Genomic DNA, 12709 nt, shown 5'->3' on the forward strand with positions numbered 1-12709 from the left:
TACAATGCCCAAACGAGCGAAAAGTTGAGTTTGCGTTGAGTGTATTCCAGAAAAGAGCACTCACATGGTGGAACGGCATAATGAGGGATCGAGGTGCCGACGTGGCAATGGCACAAACCTGGGAAGAACTTCGGGCTCAAATGATGAAGGAAATCTGTCCTCATCATGAGCTCAGGGCTTTGGAACGGGAATTTGACGATCTTAAACAAGACAGTGGTGAACATCGAGCCTACACTGTTCGTTACGAGGAATTGAGTCTGTTATGTCCTACCATGGTTACGCCTTTGGATAAGGCGATTGCAAGGTACATCGTTGGCCTCCCTGACCCAGTTCAGGATATTGTTACTGGTAGCAACCCTACTACCGTCAGACAAGCCATTGAACTATCTGCTACCCTGACTGAATCTCAAATCAGGAAGGGTAAGCTTTTCCGAAAAGGCGATCTGAAACCATCTGACAATACAGCACAAGAAAAACCAAAGGATAAACAGACCGAGACCTCTAAGAAGTCGAAGAAGCGTAAGGCTTCACAAAACTTCGTAGTGGTCGCTCAGAATGATTAGGTTGCACCAAATCAGCCAGCACAACCTCGTGCTAGGAAGAACTATATTGGTACTGCACCCTTGTGCAACAAATGCAACCGTCATCATGTGAATCAGACATCGTGTCACAAGTGTACCCACTATGGGCGATTGGGACACTTGGTCAATACATGTTGCCATGTTATCCAAAACCAGAATGCTGCAAATCCTGCTGCTGTTCAAGCACAGTTTCCACCTGGATCGTGCTATAACTGTGGTGATCTTACTCACTACCGGAATAATTGCCCGAGACTTGTTAATGCAAATCCAGCACGCGGACGAGCATTTAACATAAACGAGGCAAATGCAAATGACAATGTAGCAGTGAACAATTAGACTTTTGAATTTCCTTGTTTGTTATGTTTTGACATTTGAAACAATTCAGCAGTTTTATAAATAAAATTGTTATTCCAATTTTATTTCCAAAGCTGATACGATTGTGTGTGTGTTGACATACCCCTACAATACCGACACCAAAGAACCATGTTCTTTGCAGAACAAACTTCTCATGTGGTTCTATCATTTTGTGATCACTTGTGGTCTTCCCTAAAATCCCAAGTACTAGTTTCTTTTAAAGAGACCAAAGTACAGGATACAAATTTTAATTTCTTAAGCAAATACTTGAAGTACCATTTCAAATCCCTGATTTGATATCTAAATGTACCTTCGTGGGCCCTTAACTAGACCCATGTATTGTGACTATGTATACGATTATCAAGTACATTTTGCTTCGTGTGTTGCCTTAACATGCCTAGTACATGGACTTCAAAACATATTCATTACACGAATTCCAAATCCTTATAAAGATCTTCCTATCTTCATAGTTAGATTCTTGAGGATGTTTTAAAGTACTAATTGAAGTCCGTGATTCGATTTCTAGTGTACTTCAAAATGCATTAATTCACGAACGAGCAAATAACTAAATTAACGAATACACAATTTTGTGATTTTGTGTTTATGTGTAATTCTAAAGCTCGCTATCTAAGTGCTGGTAGAATCTTCCATATCTTTATATGTTAGATTCTCAAAAGGATACTCAAAGTACTATCTTAAATCCTTAAGGAGCTTTCTATGCAAATAGTCAGAACCTTGGATTCCAAAGTGCTGTTTCAAAACAATTATTGGTTTTTGAGTTACAAAGATCCTTTAAATGGTCTATTTAAAGGGATCATACGACTGTGACAACCCTCACTAAACCAGGTATCCGTACGACTTAATTAATGATTAATTACTGCTTAATTACTGTGCTTACCTGAAATTGTGAACAAACTGCTACTTGATTTCTGATACTTGTACATACTTGCATCATACTCCATTTACCGTCACTACATTATTTACATGTTGAACCTTAGTGACAAACATGATGCACAAAAGCACAGTAGCACTATAAACGGATAACCTATCGAACATGCTGATAAAGCCAGCATCAGGCAGACACTGCCTCTAAGGCCTGTATGAGCCAGAAATAGTTACTACACCAATAGTGAGTGTGAAGATACAAGGGTTGTAGAACTGCGTCTCTAGGAATAAGTTACAATGACTGGATGTGCCTAAAACGTACACTAAGCACAAAACTCAGCACTTTAATAAACAATTCAGCTTTTAGCTAACTAATAAAGTGCCAAAACATGAGAAAAATATTACTAGACACTTTCCAAAGTGTCGGGAATAAGTTGTGTCACTAAAAATGGTATTAACGACACTTTAAAGCTTTGTTTAACGCTTTAACGGATTACTATCCAACCGAACAACCGGACTTTACCCGGAACATGAAAATATTGTCAATTACATTATTTATCTTTTTCTGAGCCAGTTAGGGTCCCTGAATACCCTAACACCCGTCATAAAGCACAACACACAACTAACCGGGTTAATCACTTAACTAACTAGATTAACCTAACTATTGACTAATGATTAGTTGGAAACTAACCAAGAACCCCCCCCCCCCCCTTGACCGATTTCAGTCACATTGTGACATCAATTGTACCATTTTGATTATAATAATCTCTTATGTCTAAAATCAAGGAGACATAGGGACTCATGGATAAAGAACTTGTGATGGTCTATAAGAACATGAGATGGCACACCATAACATTCACAACTCACCACACAAAACAACACTCTCCCTCTCCTCTCTAGAGCTCTCGGCCGAGATCCCCTACACACCCATCAATTTTTCGAGCTTTGATCTTCACATTCCAAGTCCATACAAGTGTTAAGGATCACGTATAAGGAGGCTTGGTGCATTCGGAAGACGAAGGACCTCACTCTATTGCTTTTATCCTCTCATTTTGCGTCTAGATTCTTCCCTAGACTCGAGCTAGTAGTAAGTTGCTATAATCACCCTCTCGAACTATTTTGAAGTGGTTAAAATGATTTGTAACGGTTAAAACTCATAAACATGCAAGTTGAAACATGAAAGTCTACTAAAAACACTAAAAGTGATGGTTAAAAGCTTGTTTGTTGTGTAAATCTTGTAGTATTTGATTTGTGCAGTTATTTAGGCCCGATCTATGTTGTGGTAGCTCGGATCATCGTTTAACCCGGATTGGTCATGATCTTGGATCATGACATAAGGTTGTTTTAGAAGTAACAAGGGTTAAAGGATGAAACTCTACCACACACAAATCATGAACTTGTGTAAAAACGATTTTTCAAAGAACCAAGTATCAAAGAAATTATGTTTTCTAAAGACGGATCTTACACTAACAAGAATGATTTTTAGAACACACAAGTGTGTAAACACTTGTGTAGCACAAAGTTTCGACAAAATAACTATTTTTGTAAAAGATGACGAGAAGTTGTAAAGACGGAAATTCTCTAAAAACGAGGTTTTTACGAAATCGGATTGCTTTATATAAAGATCCGCTAAAAGTAATGGGATTTACTTCATAATTTTAGAAAACTACAAGTTCATGTGATTTTTGCGATTTATATATTTATTGACTAGTTTGTTGTTTTGAACATTGTTTTGGTTGAATAAGGAAATTGTTGGATTGATTTATAAAAGAAAATGATACGCTTGAAAGTGTGGCCACCTCCAGTTACAGAGGAAACTCTGGCGAAATTTTTCCAAAAACCTAACACTTAGAAATATTTTCACTATAAGTGTTAGAAATACTTTTCGACATGTTTTCAAAATATAAGTTTCGCCACGACTTTATTTACAAAATATCGGAGGTGGGATTTTCACAAAATTAAACGTGATAAATATATATTTAGTAAATATATTTTTCACAACGTTACTTGTCAATTATTTGTGAAGATACATAAATATTATTTTTAGGGTAAAATATAATATTATCGAACGTCAACGAATCCAAAATAATACGAACGCTTTCACAATAAATATATAAGTTACACCGGTAATTATTATTACCACTCGATCGTTAAAACGTAACTTACGCATTTTAAAGAAATATTTATGAACGCGTATTTTTGTCAAGGTATTATTTTGGGAAAATTATGTGAAATAAAAATATAATATTTTTGAGAAAAATAATTATATTTTGGAGTTAGGAATAAATATATATTAAGTGAGACTTAATAATATATTTCAAAGATATACGAACACACATGTATTAAATCCCCCATCCTTGGGAAGGAAAATAATTACCAAGTATGCACAGAATGTAAACACGAAATAGTTGTCTAACTATTTCCCAAAACTTAAACCATAAAGCTAAGGCACGGCCGTCCGTCTAATAGAATTAGTACATGTAGGTCGTCGCACAGCTGCTTGATTTGGAGGTATACTTGGTAGAGACGCACCACTGTGAGTTCATGTCCCCCTTTTCTCTTAACTGTTTTCAGTTTTATAAACTGCGGGGGTGAAATACATGTTACTATGATTACAAGTACTTTATACATGGTATGGTTAGCATAAGGAGGTTTACTACTTAGATCATGTGAGTGGGTAGGAGCAACATGAGGTCATTAATCCTCATGGTAGGACCGAGGGACAGGAGCGGTAGATCTATCTGGGTGTAGCGAGCCCAGGCCCAGGCCAAACTAGAAACGGACCTCGGGGTGACTTTGTGCCCGACGCATAAATCTGTTAGGTTTGAGTCTCCCTACTTGCACTTCACACATATCAATGGCCTTGCAAACCATTGGTGATCTCAATTCCCTTATTTGCTACATACCAGGATTTTTATACTTACAAAGGTTTATTTACTCACTTACACATGAACTAGCTCAACATTATTGTTGATTTTTCAACTTACATGTATTTCAGGGAATTAAAGGATCTGGCGCGGTATGACACGTTTTCCCGCTGCACTAGTTACGAGGTCATCCGGGTTTAGGGAATGTGACTCTTTCCTGGACAAGTCACAGTCCTTAAACTGTGTTTATGTTATGTTGATGATTGTGTTTGTTGAACAATGTTTATGTCGTTAGGATGTGTTTCCGTCAAGACAATGTTATTGTATTTGGTTTTTAGAACTTAATTAAATGGATGATTTTGCATGGTTTTATTTCATATAGCTTTGTTATGATTAAGCTATGGTATTAAGAAGTCACACTAAATTAACCACGCTTCCGCAAAGCCAGGGTGTGACAGCTTGGTATCAGAGCTCTGATCATAGCGAACTAGGATTCCTTCTCTAGTCTAGACTATGATCACTAGGGCTCTCACGAAAACATTTTTACTGCATACCACTTAAGTCCAGATCCAAAACGTTTTTACAAACAAATGTTGAGCACATTTTATTTATTTTTTTTAGGCTCAGTCTTGGAGGCTGAGGCTCAGTCTTGGAGGCCGAGGCTCGATCTAAGAGATCGAGGTAGATGGCTAGTGAGACTAGGAAGAGCAGGCTCAGTCTCGGAGGCTGAGGCTCGGTCTTGGAGGCCGAGGCTCGATCTAAGAGATCGTGGTAGATGATAGAGCAGTCTTAGAGGCTGGGAGAATTTGGCTAGTGGGACTAGGAGTATCAGTCTAGGAGACTGGGAGGCTAGTGGGACTAGGAGAATTATTTGATTGCTTACTTGGTGATTAATGTGTTTTCCTGATTGTATGACTGATTATTTGTGCATATTTGTGTTTATGTTACAGACACATGGACTCGACCGGCACTGGTGACTCAGACACCATAGGCCCTAGACCTATAGTATCAGATGACCTAGAGTCTTCAGAGCGCGAGGTTCACACATCCGACGTTACTAGCACTGACGAGGACGACTTTCAGCCCTTTGCTTTACCTGATGGTGCTGATGAGCTCGCTGATGGCCCTTTGGCCGGGGACCTACCGTTAGTGGAGATCCCTGCTCCCATACCCTTAGCTGTTTATCCTGCTTACGATTTGCTTCTCGACGCCGACGATGATGGCGACGTCGATTTGTATGATGATGAGCCCATAGAGGATGAGGCTCAGGGCGAGGCCCTTCTTGCAGCTGGTGATCTCTTGATGATCGCAGATGCTCCCGCTGAGGAGTCACCTGCTCACTCTCCGGTCCCAGACTCTTTCGAGTCTGTGGCCTCCGCACCTTCACACACTCGGAGCGCACAACACTTTTCACATGGTTGAGATCCTGACCAGGCATCCTCTGTTGCCCCTATTCCTAGCTTTGCCTTCGACCACGATGATGTGGAGGATTCCGATCCTGTTTTTCCCCCAGGATTCGACCCGGATCAGGATATAGAGTTTATACCTATGGATCAGCCTATGGAGGATCCAGTCGACCCAGTAGACCCAGTTGATCCCATCGACCCTGAGTTTGATTTTGAGATGGCCTTTGATGATCCCGAGCCTGCCATGGCCCCTGAGCAGGTAGCCACTCTAGACCCTGCGTTTGAGCATGACCCAGTTCATGCTGACGCACCCCTTATTGAGCCCGTGATTGCTGACCCACCTTTAGATGATCACCCTGTGGAGGCTCTGTTGTTGGAGGGCGATCATGTCATTGCTGCTGATCATGTTGATCCCCCACCTATTGCTGATGCACCTGTTGACCCTCTTGTTGCTCCCCCACCTGATCCCGTTCCACTGGAGCCCGAGCATGCACTATTCGCGACCCACATGGACCCACGAGACGAGCACGCCCAGCACGGGTGGATTCCTGCTGATGATGAGGTTCCACCTATTCCCCCTCAGATCACTGATACCCGTCACGTCGATACCTCCTTTTCATTTCCTCAGTTTACACCTCCAGCTAGACCTGGAGAGGGTTCTTCGGCTCACCCTTTTGGGCATGTACCGGTATCTATCCCTGCTATACCACCGTCTACTTTTCCCCCTTTTTCTCCATTTCATGTGGCACCTTTTGATCCAGCCAGGGAGCCGTTTCTTTGGTCGTCGCCACCTGTCATGCCACCGACCGACCCTTACCATCCCTTCCACATGGGGTACTCCATTGAGGATGTTTTGATGTCCTTTGTTGCCCAGCACGAGGCACACACGAGGCGCATTCAGGAGCTTGAGAGAGCTCAGTCGCCGACATGTCAGTGCCAGGGTCAGACCCATGCTACTCCTTTGCAGCCCTCTCGACCTCTGCCACCGGACTATGCTGCACGTCTCTTTGCACTAGAGCAGCAGGTTGCCTCTTTCATGCGTACCCAGAGAGCCATGGAGGAGGACTGGCTCCAGTTGCATCGTTTGTTTTACACTCACTTTCCCCCTCCTCCACCGCCATCCGTATAGAGCTCCTCAGTACCATATGGCTAGACGCTGGTGAGAAGACGGCGATTGCTTTTGACTGCACAACATTTTTGGAGACTACATTATGATTCTGACTTTTGTTGACACGTATTTGATGTATTGGCACTGATTTGATATAGTTTTTGGACTGGGGTGATGTAGCCCTTAGTCGATTGATGTTGTATGACACTGTGATGTACTTGTACACTTACTATGTGGTCTCGATATATGGCAATCGCAGTATTCTCATCATATTTGATGTTTGATTGATTATTTATATTTTTGTGACATGGGATGTTGTGTGATTGATATAATTGAAACATGAGATGTTATGTGCTATTACTATCATTATATACGTACGCTTTACTATGGCCTGACCGACGTAAACCCATCTTTTAGAAGATGCCGCCGAGACGTCAACAACCACAAATGCCTACCAATCAGGCAGAACTCCAGCAAATCATCGCTGCTGCCATCGCACAATACGCCGCCTCCCAAGGAGGGACTAGTGGAAGTAACTCTGGCAACACTGGCAACACCAACCCACCTCATGGTAATACTAAGTCATTAAGGCATACCATGACCTAATTGGATATCTATAGCAAAGATGCTAATGCCGTTCACATGTTATAATGTATGTGCAGGGTGCACCTACAAGCAGTTTCTAGACCGCAAGCCTGTCAACTTTGATGGCACTGGAGGTGCTGTCGCCTTTGTTCGTTGGGCTGAGAAAACTGAATCTGTTCTTCGCATGAGCAAATGTGCACCAGACCAGCAAGTCACCTATATCTCTGGGCTATTTTTGGATGGAGCCCTATCCTGGTGGAATTTGCAAGTACAGACACTTGGTGAAGCTGCTGCCTACGCGCTAACCTGGACCGAACTGAAGGAACTTATGCGCAAAAAGTACTGTTCCCGCGCGGAAATCCAACGATTGGAAACTGAATTTTGGCATTTAAAGATGGAAGGTCCAAAGATCGCAGAATACGTTCAGAGGTTCCATGACCTGTCACATGTGGTACCCTACATGGTCACTCCTGAGTTCAAGAGAATTGAACGTTTTATTTGGGGATTAGCTCCTCAAATCATAAGCATGGTGACCTCCTCCAAGCCTGCGACTATTACTGAGGCGATTGATTTGAGCGTGGCTCTCACTGAGGAAGCTATTCGCCTGAACAAGTTCAATGATGCTGAGCCTAAGAAGAAAGAGACTCACGTCGAGTCATCAGGAGGTAACAAGCGGAAGTTCTCGAACTTCAAGCAAGGCACCAGCGGGATGGTTAAGAAAGGAGAGACAAGCATGCCAGCTCAGGTTACAGCGGGTAGTGGGAAGAAAGGAAAAGGATATATGGGCACCCAACCCAAGTGTGATACCTGCCAACGACACCATTCTGGCCATTGTACTGTGAAAGTATGCTAAGCATGTGGAAAACCTGGCCACTTGAAGGATTCTTGTTGGGCCACTGTTGGCCAGGGAGGCCAGGGAGGATTCGGAAACAGAAATAATAACCGGGGTGGGAATGGAAATCGCCCACAAGGAAACAATGGAGGTAATGGAAATCGAGGCAACAATGCTAATCAAGCGGGTGCTGTGAATCGTAATCAAAGGAATAATCAAGCTGGTGGAAACGGGCAGAGATCCGGATGCTTCAACTGTGGTGATCTTGGGCATTACAAGAGGAACTGCCCAGGGTTGAACCAAGCCCGTGGAAGAGTGTTTAATATTGAAGCTAGGGAAGCGCGCCAGGATCCCAATGTCGTTACTGGTACGTTCCCTGTAAACCAACGCTATGCATCCGTTTTATTTGATACTGGCGCCGATTATAGCTTCGTGTCGTTAGAATTTAAGAATATGCTTGGTTTAGCCAGTAGTAAGTTAGATATACCGTACTCGATCGAATTGGCCAATGGAAAGTTGGTAGAAGCCAATGAAGTTATCAGAGGTTGTGTGATCGAATTGGGAGAGCGTGAGTTTGCTCTGGATCTACTACCAGTCCAGTTGGGAAGCTTCGACGTGGTGGTAGGAATGGATTGGTTATCAGGCAACAAGGCAGAAATAGTTTGTCATTAAAAGGTCGTTCGTATCCCAACCAATGATGGCGAAACAATTGTGGTTCACGGAGAGAAGCGTGATACGCCGTTAAGAATTATCAGCTGCTTGAAAGCACGAAAGTGTTTACAGAAGGGATGTGCTGCCTTTCTGGCACACATTGTAGACAAGAAAGCTGCAGAACCAAGGATCGAAGACATCCCTGTCGTGAGGGAATATCCAGAAGTCTTCCCAGAAGACTTGCCTGGACTGCCGCCTCAAAGGCAAGTAGAGTTTCACATCGACTTAGTTCCAGGCGCCGCGCCTGTGGCTAAGGCACCCTATAGACTTGCTCCGTCGGAGATGCAAGAGCTGTCGACACAACTTCAAGAGTTGTTAGACAAGGGATTTATCCGACCAAGCTTCTCGCCTTGGGGAGCTCCAGTTTTGTTTGTCAAGAAGAAGGATGGTAGTTTCCGTATGTGCATTGACTACAGAGAGTTGAATAAGCTGACGATAAAGAATAGATACCCTCTGCCAAGGAATGATGATCTGTTTGACCAACTGCAAGGCTCAAGCTTTTATTCAAAGATCGATCTTCGATCTGGATACCATCAGTTAAGGATACAAGAGGAGAGTATCCCGAAGACAGCCTTCAGAACTCGATATGGACACTACGAGTTCCTAGTTATGCCGTTTGGGTTGACAAATGCACCTGCAGTGTTCATGGATTTGATGAATAGAGTTTGCAAGCCCTACTTGGATAAGTTCGTGATTGTGTTTATCGATGACATCTTGATTTATTCAAAGACGAAGGCTGAGCACGAACAGCACCTAAGAGCTATTTTGGAGCTGCTGAAGAAAGAACAGTTGTACGCCAAGTTCTCTAAGTGCGAGTTTTGGCTACGAGAAGTCCAGTTCCTTGGACACGTGGTGAATGGAGACGGAATCCACGTGGATCCAACCAAGATCGAAGCGATTAAGAATTGGGAAACGCCAAAGACGCCAACCGAGATTCGACAATTCTTGGGTTTGGCGGGCTATTATCGGAGATTCATTTAGGATTTTTCGAAAATCGCTCAACCATTGATGCTCCTCACGCAGAAGGATAAGAAGTTTGATTGGGGAATCAAACAGGAAGAAGCGTTCCAAATATTGAAGGATAAACTCTGCAATACGCCAATCTTAGCACTACCAGAAGGTACGGATGATTTTGTGGTATACTGCGACGCTTCGCGTCAAGGATTGGGTTGTGTGTTGATGCAACGCCAAAAGGTTATTGCTTATGCGTAACGACAGCTGAAAGTGAACGAAAAGAACTATACCACACATGATTTGGTACTAGGCGCAATGGTTTTTGCACTAAAGATCTGGAGACACTACCTTTATGGTACGAAGTGTACAATTTTTACAGATCACAAGAGCCTACAACACATATTCAACCAGAAGGAGCTGAATATGAGACAAAGACGATGGGTTGAGTTGTTGAATGATTACGACTGCGAGATAAAGTATCATCCAGGGAAGGCGAATGTGGTCGCCGATGCCCTAAGTCGAAAAGAGAGGATCAAGCCCATAAGGGTTAGGGCTTTAGAGATGATCATCCAAACCAATCTTTCCTTGCGCATTCGTGCCGCACAAAAAGAAGCTCTCAAGGAAAGAAACCTTGAAAAGGAATATCTCCGTAGGATGGAGAAGCAATTAGTGCCAAACGAGGAAGGAACGTTACGTTTTGAGAAAAGGATTTGGGTTCCTTTGTTTGGAGGTTTGAGGAAAGTTATCCTTGATGAAGCTCACAAATCGCGGTACTCTATCCACCCTGGAGCGGATAAGATGTACCAAGATCTTAAAGATTACTACTGGTGGCCTAGGATGAAAGGCGATGTGGCTGTTTATGTGAGCAAGTGTTTAACATGCGCTAAAGTGAAAGCGGAATACCAGAAGCCTTCAGGACTTCTGCAACAACCAGAGATTCCCAAGAGGAAATGGGAACAAATCTCCATGGATTTTATTACAAAGTTGCCAAGAACACCAAGAGGCCATGACACTATTTGGGTAATAGTGGACCGATTAACGAAGTCAGCGCACTTCTTACCTATCAGAGAGAAGGATAATACGAGCAAGCTGGCCGAAATTTACATGAGAGAGATTGTTACACGCCATGGAGTACCTCTCTCAATCATCTCTGATAAAGACGGAAGGTTCGTATCAAGGATTTGGCAATCCTTCCAAGAAGCTTTTGGCTCGCAATTGAATATGAGCACCGCGTTTCACCCGCAGACCGATGGTCAAAGCGAACGGACGATACAAACTTTGGAAGACATGCTGAGAGCATGTGTTATGGATTTGGGCGGTAGCTGGGATAAACATTTGCCTTTGGTCGAATTTTCATACAACAACAGCTACCACACCAGTATTGGTGCCGCGCCATTCGAAGCTTTATATGGGCGCAAGTGCAGATCACCGCTTTGTTGGTCTGACGCAGGTGATAGACAGTTGGTTGGTCCTGATGTAGTCCAGGAAACCACAGATAAGATTGCACAGATCCGAGATCGCATAAGTGCGGCTCGTGACCGTCAGAAAGCCTACGCGGATCGAAAAAGGAAACCTCTAGAGTTTGACGTAGGTGATATCGTTTTGTTGAAGGTATCACCCTGGAAGGGTGTGGCACGCTTCGGAAAGCGTGGAAAGTTGAATCCGCGGTATATTGGTCCGTTCAGAATTTTGGAGAGAATTGGGCTAGTAGCTTACAAGCTGGACTTACCTGCTGAACTGAATGGAGTTCATGATACATTTCATGTATCCAATTTGAAGAAGAGTCCAACTCAAGATACCGTTGTCATTCCTACCGACGAAATTCATGTTGACGACACGCTCCATTTTGTTGAAGAACCTGTTGAGGTTACGGATTGGAAAGTGAACAAGACCCGCCAGAGCAGTGTCAAGCTCGTCAAAGTTCGTTGGAATGCCAGACATGGTCCTGAATACACCTGGGAGCGTGAGGACCGGATGAAAGAGAAATACCCCCACTTATTTCCCAAGAACCCTGCGACTAGAAGCAGAACATAAAATTTCGGGACGAAATTTTCCTAACGGGGGGAGAATGTGACAACCCTCACTAAACCAGGTATCCGTACGACTTAATTAATGATTAATTACTGCTTAATTACTGTGCTTACCTGAAATTGTGAACAAACTGCTACTTGATTTCTGATACTTGTACATACTTGCATCATACTCCATTTACCGTCACTACATTATTTACATGTTGAACCTTAGTGACAAACATGATGCACAAAAGCACAGTAGCAATATAAACGGATAACCTATTGAACATGCTGATAAAGCCAGCATCAGGCAGACACTGCCTCTAAGGCCTGTATGAGCCAGAAATAGTTACTACACCAATAGTGAGTGTGAAGATACAAGGGTTGTAGAACTGCGTCTCTAGGAATAAGTTA

This window comes from Helianthus annuus, chromosome 11 (genome assembly GCF_002127325.2).
Source record: "Helianthus annuus cultivar XRQ/B chromosome 11, HanXRQr2.0-SUNRISE, whole genome shotgun sequence".
Lineage (NCBI taxonomy): Eukaryota > Viridiplantae > Streptophyta > Magnoliopsida > Asterales > Asteraceae > Helianthus > Helianthus annuus.